This window comes from Corvus brachyrhynchos, unplaced genomic scaffold (genome assembly GCF_000691975.1).
Source record: "Corvus brachyrhynchos isolate BGI_N302 unplaced genomic scaffold, ASM69197v1 scaffold14, whole genome shotgun sequence".
Taxonomy (NCBI): domain Eukaryota; kingdom Metazoa; phylum Chordata; class Aves; order Passeriformes; family Corvidae; genus Corvus; species Corvus brachyrhynchos.
This window is the reverse complement of record NW_008239110.1, coordinates 1,092,638-1,101,366: the sequence shown is the minus strand read 5'-3', so window position 1 is coordinate 1,101,366 and position 8,729 is coordinate 1,092,638. Positions and strand designations below refer to the sequence as shown.

General features: G+C 38.2%; 1 long non-coding RNA gene across 1 annotated transcript in view; it reads right to left on the bottom strand.

The window, feature by feature from the left end:
- Positions 1-325: 325 nt before the first annotated feature.
- LOC108448035 overlaps positions 326-8,729 on the bottom strand; it is a 28,259-nt gene continuing 19,855 nt past the window's right edge. The window contains exon 2 of the long non-coding RNA XR_001863820.1: positions 326-1,088. This is a non-coding gene — a long non-coding RNA (uncharacterized LOC108448035). The remainder of the gene's footprint in view (positions 1,089-8,729) is intronic.

Below are 8,729 nucleotides of genomic sequence, written 5' to 3'. Positions count from 1 at the left end.
TATTTGCAATAGTACACACCTGTAGTTGTGACTTCCAAAAGCATTGCTTTATGCACTTGTTCATCATCCAGTGAGAGTTTTACTGAGGCGATAATGGCAGCAGACTGAGAGCATCAACAAATGTTTCCCCCAAATTGTATTTCTTTTGAAAATCCCCAATACACACCTAACAGCAGCCTTCTAAAGAATTCTCAGATAACTTGCTCTGCAATATTTATATCATTGAGTGATACCATTCCCCTCTAGCCAAATAAAAGAGCACGCACTGTGCTTTAATCATGATGCTGGTTTTCTGTTTGAAACGAACATCTGTGAGCTTTGCACATCAAGGAAAAAAACAACACAAAAGTTTATTTATATATCAAGCTATGTACTTTACCCAGATGCATGTACAATTTCAAAAATCTCTCTTTCTAGTCAGATGGCCTTATTAAAACCATGGAACCCAAAGGCTGGGAAACCTGTTATCTCTATGGTATTGTAATCAACACTTCACAAAGGAAATGCTTTGAAGGAATGCCCTGTCTTGAAAAATTCTGCTACTAATTTTATCAAGTATACTCAGACCAAAAGTTTGCATTTTATATGAAATATACACTTCAGCGTCCAGTTCTGGCTCCCCAGTTCAAGAGAGATACAGTCTTACTGGACTTAGTCCAGTGAAAGGCCAGTAAGACTATTAAGGGACTGGAGCATCTCACCCGTGAGGAAAGGCTTAGAGTGCTGGGACTGTTCAGTATGGAGCAGAGAAAAATCAGGGGGATCCCATCCATGAATGTAAACATCTGATGGGAAGGAGCATGAAGGACAGTGGTACCCAGTGACAGGGCCAAAGGCAGCAGGCACAAATGGAAACCCAAGAGCTTCCCTCTGAACGTCAGGAAACACTCTTGTCACTGTGAGGATGACCAAGAGCTGGTATAGGTTGGCTGGAGAAGTTGTGGTCTCCATCCTTGGAGATATTAAAAAACTCTCTGAGCATGGTCATGGGCAGCTGACTCAATGTGTCCCCTGCCTGTGCAGGGGAGCTGGACCTGGATATCTCCAGAGCTTCCTTCCGACTTCCACCAGTCCATGATTCTGTGATTCTGTAAAGAAAGCCAGGGAAAGTATGTAAGTGCATTTGTTCTTGTTAACCCATATACTTTTTGTCTGGCTCTGTACATGAGCAGTTTGCTCAGGTAACAGTACTCCTTTTCTTAGTTCCAGAGAACTGGAACCTCTGCTCAGATCACCTCTGGCTCTGGCAACAATGCTGGTTTGATGGTCCCTCAGACAAGACCAATCATCATGGGCAATGATATCAGCTGTATCTGAGCCTTCAGAAAATATAGACATGTTTCTCTGCTGGCTGCCTTTGTGTCACTAGATCAATGTCCAATATTAGAATGAAAATACTGGTATTTCCATTTTACAAAATATTGAAAAAAAAGGAAAAAAAAAAGTGTATTGATTACTCACAGCCTTTTCCCTCAAGATTTCAAACAACTCTTCTAAAGTTGATATTCCACAGAATTGCAGTGGAAAGGGATTGATTCTCTTATTAATTAAAAGTCAGAGTGTTTCCAAGTAGCTTTTCCATGTTCAGATTTTCTTTTACTACTTCTGCTGCAGCTGCTTTCTGTGTCAATCTTCTTTCCTGTCTGAATCTGTCCACAGCCTGTACATTTTATTTAATACAAGTAATTTAATGTCTGTGTCCCATCTAAAAATCTAGCAGTAATGCATTGTTTATTTGTCTTGCTTTAGGCTTCATGGTAGTAGCAAAATTTATAAGCCATGATTTATCACTGACAATTTTTTTTCCCCATTTTATAACTATATTAGAAGCTAAAAACTCTGTTGCAAGCAAAAAATCCAAATGGATATTTTATTTTCTCAGTCCTACTGCTGTGGTATCACATATCAAAAGGCTTGGCAAAATTTGCTTGATTGGAGACATGTTATTGAAGGCCAAAAGTCAATGGACACATAATCAGGAATGCGTACTGGACATAAATGTTAGAAACAAACCAGAGTCCAAAAGGTAAGAAAGCTTTGAGGCTACCCTTTAAAGCTTTGCCCTCTCTACATAGGAGATACGAGTAGCTGGCTTTCCTTTATGTTTTAACTTTAATACTTGGCCGTCATTCATGAATCAGGAATCACTGTGACGCAGAAGTCTACAGCAGGGAGCATTTCCACACTGTCAATAGTTTGCAGAAATGCTTAGAGAAATACACAGTCTTGATAGCTCTGTTCTGAATGCACACTTCACAACATCACCCAGTTACCCTAAAGCACTTCAAGCAAGGCTTCAACATCTGTCTTGCTTTTTAAACACTAAGCATCTGAAGATCTGAATTGAAATAAACATATTTTATAATTTTTCTCTCTTGAGTTATATAGCAGAATCACATCTCAGATACCATGTTGATACTGTCTAGCCATCAACAGTTGTAAAATGAATATCCTTATGCCTCCCAGAATCTGAGTATCAGCATTAACTGTTTCATAGAAGCACTGAGATTCTCACAACAGTCTTGAACATCGCAGCAAAACTGAGACACACCTATGTTTAGGACATGGAGCAACACGTATAAGGAACTATTAAATACTGGATATATCTTATGCTTAGTTTAACTTATATAAAAAATCCAGTGCAGTTGAGAGATGCAAGGGGGTAATCAGCCTTGTTCTCTCAAGGCTACTCTAATCCCATCCTGATACAAATGTAAGAAGACCAGAATGTTTTCTTGTAGGTTACGGACGGTCGGAGACGAGAGATCTCTGAAGTCAGATCTTGGGACATGCGGTTTATTGCAAAGGGCGTGGGTATAGGGGCACTGCTCAGAGCTGCCAGACTCAGCTCTGAGCAGGCCCAAGAGAGCAAGAGAGTAAGCGGGTAAGAGAGAGAGAGAGAGAGAGAGTGTAAGAGCAAGGAGAGTGAAGAAGAAGTAGTAAGAGTAAGAGTGTAAGAGATGGACTCTTGGTTACAATACAATAAATCATCTTCTGTACTGAATATTCTAATTGTCACTAACCAATCTAATACAAGATACAAATCCTATAGCATTTACATACAGCCTATAAGAGTTCTTATATTACCATAGAGTGTTACATCTTAACTTCTAAAAACTACTCTTTGGACCCCTTCTGCTGAGCTAGTAGGGTCTGCTCTGACCCTTGGACCTGCTTGCAAGCAGAGGGTATTGTTCCATCAAGAGGGGATTACCTTCAGTCGGCCATACCATTGTTTTCCAGTTGTTCAGTAACTAAGACTTGGTATTTCAAAAGTGGCTTTCATTTCGATGTCGCCTGTAGTTTTCATATTCCCAAAATCTTTTGTCAGGCAATCATATTTATAAGGCTTTCCTGTTTCATCTTCCCCAACATTTTCTCTTGTCAGTAATTCATGCAATCACAGAAATTCATGTGATTTGTGAAAATAAACAGTTTTAAATTACAACATTGACATTTATTTTGCAGATATCATCACTGCTGATGAATTGAAATGCCTTTTCCTAGTGAAACCCATCAACAAGGTAACCATCTTGTAACCAAGGAAAAAATTCCTTTCATACATCTAGAGATGTGCCTTGGATATGACTTCATGAAGCCTAACTTCAGCATTGATACACCTACCCACTATGCTTGAGTAGGTAGTTCAACTAGATTCTTAGCACAGTTTTCAAAAAGTAACATCTCAGATATGAAATTGCAGATGTTGCACAAGGTATTAATTCTGAGAATGAAGTGTGGAAAATGAAGATATATTCTAGAAGTCTCATGCTGTTACTTCATTGTTGTCTATGTCAAGCATACAGTTGCATTTTGTATCTTAGGTTCATAGTGGAGAAGGGTAAAAGGCATCTTTGGTGCTGGGATACTGAGAACAGGCAGATAGCTTGTTCTATCTCACCTGCCTGAGACACAGGCACAATAGATCAAAATGTAAAATGTAATCCAGTTTGGATTATTTTTGATAGAAGTAAGGAAGGATCTGTAACAGATTTTTCTTCTTTGATCCGTGAACCATAATTCTGGTGTCGCCTCTCTCTGCTTTCTTCCCACTCTACACTGCTCTGGTGTAGCCATACCTCAAGTACTGTAAGTTTTGGTTCTTCAATATAAGGAAAACATAAAACTATTTGAGTGTTTCCAGAGGAGGGCAACAAAGATGGTGAAATATCTTGAGGACAAACTTATGAGGAATGACTGAGGTACTTTGGCTTATTCAGCCTGGAGAAGAGAAGGTTGAGGGGCGACCTGATTGCAGTCACTAACTTTCTCAAGGTGGAAAAGTGGAGCTGAGGAGCGTTGAGCTCCTATCTCGGGTGACCAGAGACAGGACAAGAGGAAATGGAATTAAGTTTCATCAGGGCAAGTTCAGGCTTGCCATTAGGTTCTTCACTGAAAGGATGGTTGGTTTCTGGAACAGGTTCCCCAGGGAAGTCGTCACAGCACCACTCTTGTCAGAGTTCAGTGAGTGTCTGGACAACGCTCTTAGTCATAGGGTTTGGTTTTAGGTAAGAAGCAAGGAGTTAGACTTGATGATCCTTATGGGTCCCTTCTAATTAGAGATATTCTGTGATTCTAGATCTTTCTAGATCTGTACTGCAAGCGTTACAGCCTTTCTGCAACACTGGGGACTGATTTGGGAAAAACAACATGATGATACTTCTTAATCTCTGTTTAATCTTCATAAAATTAACTGATGGTGTTTCAGGCTGCAGTGCAATGAATGCAATCTGACCACTGTGTTTCATTTACATTGGAGGGATGTTCCCCTGAGCTTAAGTTCTCCTTGGGTCAGTAGACATTGTCCTAAGACAGGGCCAGAGGAGTGAATAAAGCTCCAGTCAAGCTTCTGGAAGTTCAGGGCTCTGTCAGTTTCTCCGGTCAGTGAATAAACTGCAGTTTCTCTTCCATCTCTTTTAGTATTCAATGAACTTCACACTGATAGTTATTAACTTCTGGATAAATGTCAGATGTTTTCATGGATGACTTTATTCACAAGTGACTGTAGAAACTGTCATGACAAAATAATATTATCAATTTTCCAGTCCTAGCTGATGAATTTGATTAATTCTTCAGCATGAAAGTTTATTGAGCACTGATTCAGAACTGAAGGTAAAGAATACCAGAATTTGTCTGTCCTTTAATGTCAACTCCTGTCTGTAAATCAGCTCCTTGTAAAACTGTGTGGATATTTATTTCTTTTGGTTTGGCTGTTTTCAACTCTATTTTTTGTAGTGCTAGATAATCTATGTTAAATTTATCCTGGATAGAAAATAAATTTTCCTGGGTTGGTAGGGATAATACGAAGCATTACTTCAAATTGACCTTCAGTTTGTGATGGATGCGGTTCGTGGTTGAACGTTTTATTTACCATCTTTCATGATACTTCCCAGACAGAGCTAGGTTTGCTGGCTTGTTAGTAAGTGGGACTAGAAAAGAGATTGTTTTTGGTGAATGCAAGTAATTCAGAGCTTTTAGTCTTTTAGAACATTTGGAATCTGGATCATCCCTCTTGCAGTATTATTTGCCTACTTTTTTCTTCTTAATGTTTTGTTACACAAATGCTAACAACTTTAATGATAATGGACCTCAGCAAGAATACTCTGCTTTTCTGATGCAGTGGAGGACCTGTTCATCTTCTTCACTGAAGCATTTCACATTTGTGCATTGTCAGGTAGCATATTACATTTAATCAGCACTTTGCAAGATCCTTGTCCTTTCAAGTACTTTTTTCTTATGACAGATGATGCTTTCTGCCTCATTTGTTATAGATCCACTTGGAATTTCTTGGTGAATTTCTAAAAGTTGTTTTTCTTTTCAGTGTCATTGCTGTTTCACATCTTTGACATAAAACCATCCAACAGCTTCTACTATAAACATTCTATAACATTTCCAGTGTTACTGGATCTATAGCTTCTCACACATAGTCACAAACAATCTTCATTCTTTAGCCTGACAAATTCAGTATTTTTACTTTAAGCCTGAAATAAAAAATGAAGATATTGTAAAGCAGACCAAGGAAAAAAGTAAAGAAACCCACCAACACCATGTGAATGAGAGCAGTGGTAGCAGATATGCAAATGAAAATGGTACTCTGAGATACAATTTTCATTTTAGAGAATGTATTTTTAAAACTACTTAAGTAGAAAGGTAATTGCATAAAACATATAGTAGATATACAGATAAACTGGTATCATACAAATTCTGCTACTTCTAATGGTACCATTTATTTCCTCATCTTTTGGACTAAATTACTTAGTTGACCTTTATAACAGACGAAAGTCAAAAGAGAGAATGCATTGTGAAGCAGCAAAGAATAGGCATATCAGCTGAAATTTCAAAACCTGTGTACAGTATATCATAATGAATCATCAATTCTACACCAAGAATGGGAAGAAATACACAGTTGTTTTTCCATTAGTTCCCATCTAAAAAATAATTTTAAAATCCAACATATAAAAATTTACAGGTGTATCAGGAACACAAAGAGTTTATACAGATAGTTACTTCTCTTCATTTCCATTTTATAGTACTTCAGTTCTGATGCATCTTTGTAACTTAGAAGGCCAAAATTACGTAGAAAACAAAGCCTGACGACATAGTCAAATCAAACTTGTAATCAGGAAATAAACATACAAAACCAAATCCCTTGAATCAGAGGATCTTGATGGCCAAAAAAGACCAAGCCTTGACCTCATCACGTGGCATTTGGAGTAATTCTTTAGGCAGAATAAGCCTAAATGTAATCCAGCATACAATAATTTGATCAGGTTTCTTCATCCCCAATAAATACCGCTCTCCACCAAAATTTCAGTTTTAAACAACTCCCCAGAATTTGGGAACTTGTCAATAAGGCATTGGTCCCGTCCTCAGGATTTACTTCATGCTTGACTATGTACCAGTAGCCAGAATTACATACAAGTTGATTCTAAAATGAATTTGTGTGAAAGAGCTTTGTGGAGGACAGAAATGGTGACAGGCCCAAGTTAGGGAAGCCTGGCTAGTTACAAAGCAGCAGTTTCCCCTTTTCTGCAGAAAAGCTGTGATTGTATTTGCCAATTCTGGAGAATTTACTCTTCTGTCATTGAACTTGTAACAGAGACAAGATAATTACCAGAAGAGTTCAGAGGAAATGATTTTCAGGCTTTAACTTCACATTTATCCTGAGGCTGGTATTTAATGGAAAGAAGTAGGGGAGACTGTAATTAATGCAAGGTGGTAGGAAGCCTGATCTCATTTTAATGAAAGATACAATTGGAAAAAGTAAGGGATGCAAGAAAAAATGGGAAGACCCTCTCAGACAAACAACAGCTAGAATGTGACTTCTTCAGCCTTAAAGCAAGTCTGAGAGTAGGACAAATCCATACACAACTTACTGCTTTGTCTAGACGTATTGGGAGGGTATCACGACTGAGGGAGAAATGGTTATCTAAACAAAGGAAATACTGGTGCAAGAACAAGGCATATAAACCATATACTTGGACTGAAAATGAAAAAGGTATATTCTTAGCCACTAGAGGGGTGAGATTATGGAATTGCCTTCCAGTAGAAATAATATGATAAACTGCTGTACATTTATTGTGATAACTAGATAGGTAGATTCTGCTTGATCTCATTAGCAGCATTGCTCAGCCTTCCATCAAACTGCAACAAAACAGGACTTGGCAACAGGCTTCCCCCTAAAAAATCCCTACTTTGATTTGCCTAAACAGGGCTGGTTGAAAAACTAAATTTTCTACCAAGTCAATATGTCATGTATTGGATTGTTTTTATTGCAAAACCAGAACAGTCAGAAATAATGAAGGTCTCAGTAACATTGAATTTATTTATGGTTTCTGATGGACATGTGCAAGCAATTGTCAAAGAACTCTCTTGATCTAAACTCCTAAGAACACCAGAATGAAAAAAATATTATAAATGTTCTGCTGTTTGTAACTGGAGTGTAAGCTGAAGCTGTGACTCTTGAGTTTTCAATCCAGCACAAAAGAGAGCTGCAGAAAGAAGATATAGATTGAAATATAGAAAATATTAGAATTTAGTAGTTCTGTAGCTCTTACTGTATTTATCCACTTACAAACAAGAAATACTAAGAGTGAACAATTTTCCAAAATACATCATTTTACCTTTTTATGTTGGGGAGAAAGTAGAGAGGAGTTCACCTCTCTAAGGCTGGTTACTACCCTTAATATAAAGATATCTCAATCATACCTTCTACAGGAGCTTATGTAAGAGCACAATTGCAGTACACTCTCTATATTATTTTTATGCCTGTGGGGAGACAAACTGTGATGCTGGAACAATAAATGTCACTAACTGTCCAGAACACTCACATTCCTACTGGCCTCTTAACTATAAATTGCAGCAACATCCTAACTGGGCTTCACTGCATTGTGAAGCTGAAAATTTCTGCTGAAAATTTTCCCAAACAGAAACCTCAGAAATAGGCAATAGCTGCATGAACTAACAAGGCAAGGAAAATCTTTCCCTTTTCCAAGCTTTTACTCCTGTTCATTTTCCTTTCACTGCAGTTAGTATGAAATTTCAAGGTGTGCTACTTCCTCCTGAATGTGGGAAAGGGGTTCCTCTGCCTGGGCAGGGCAGCAGGCCATGCTCTCTTAGTCTGCAACAGCGAGTACTTGCAAAACTGAGTATCTAGGAAGCGGGTTATAGTGTAATAGTGTAATAAAGAGATTTTTAAATTCTCCATCCTGTGTGATGGGAGGAGGTTA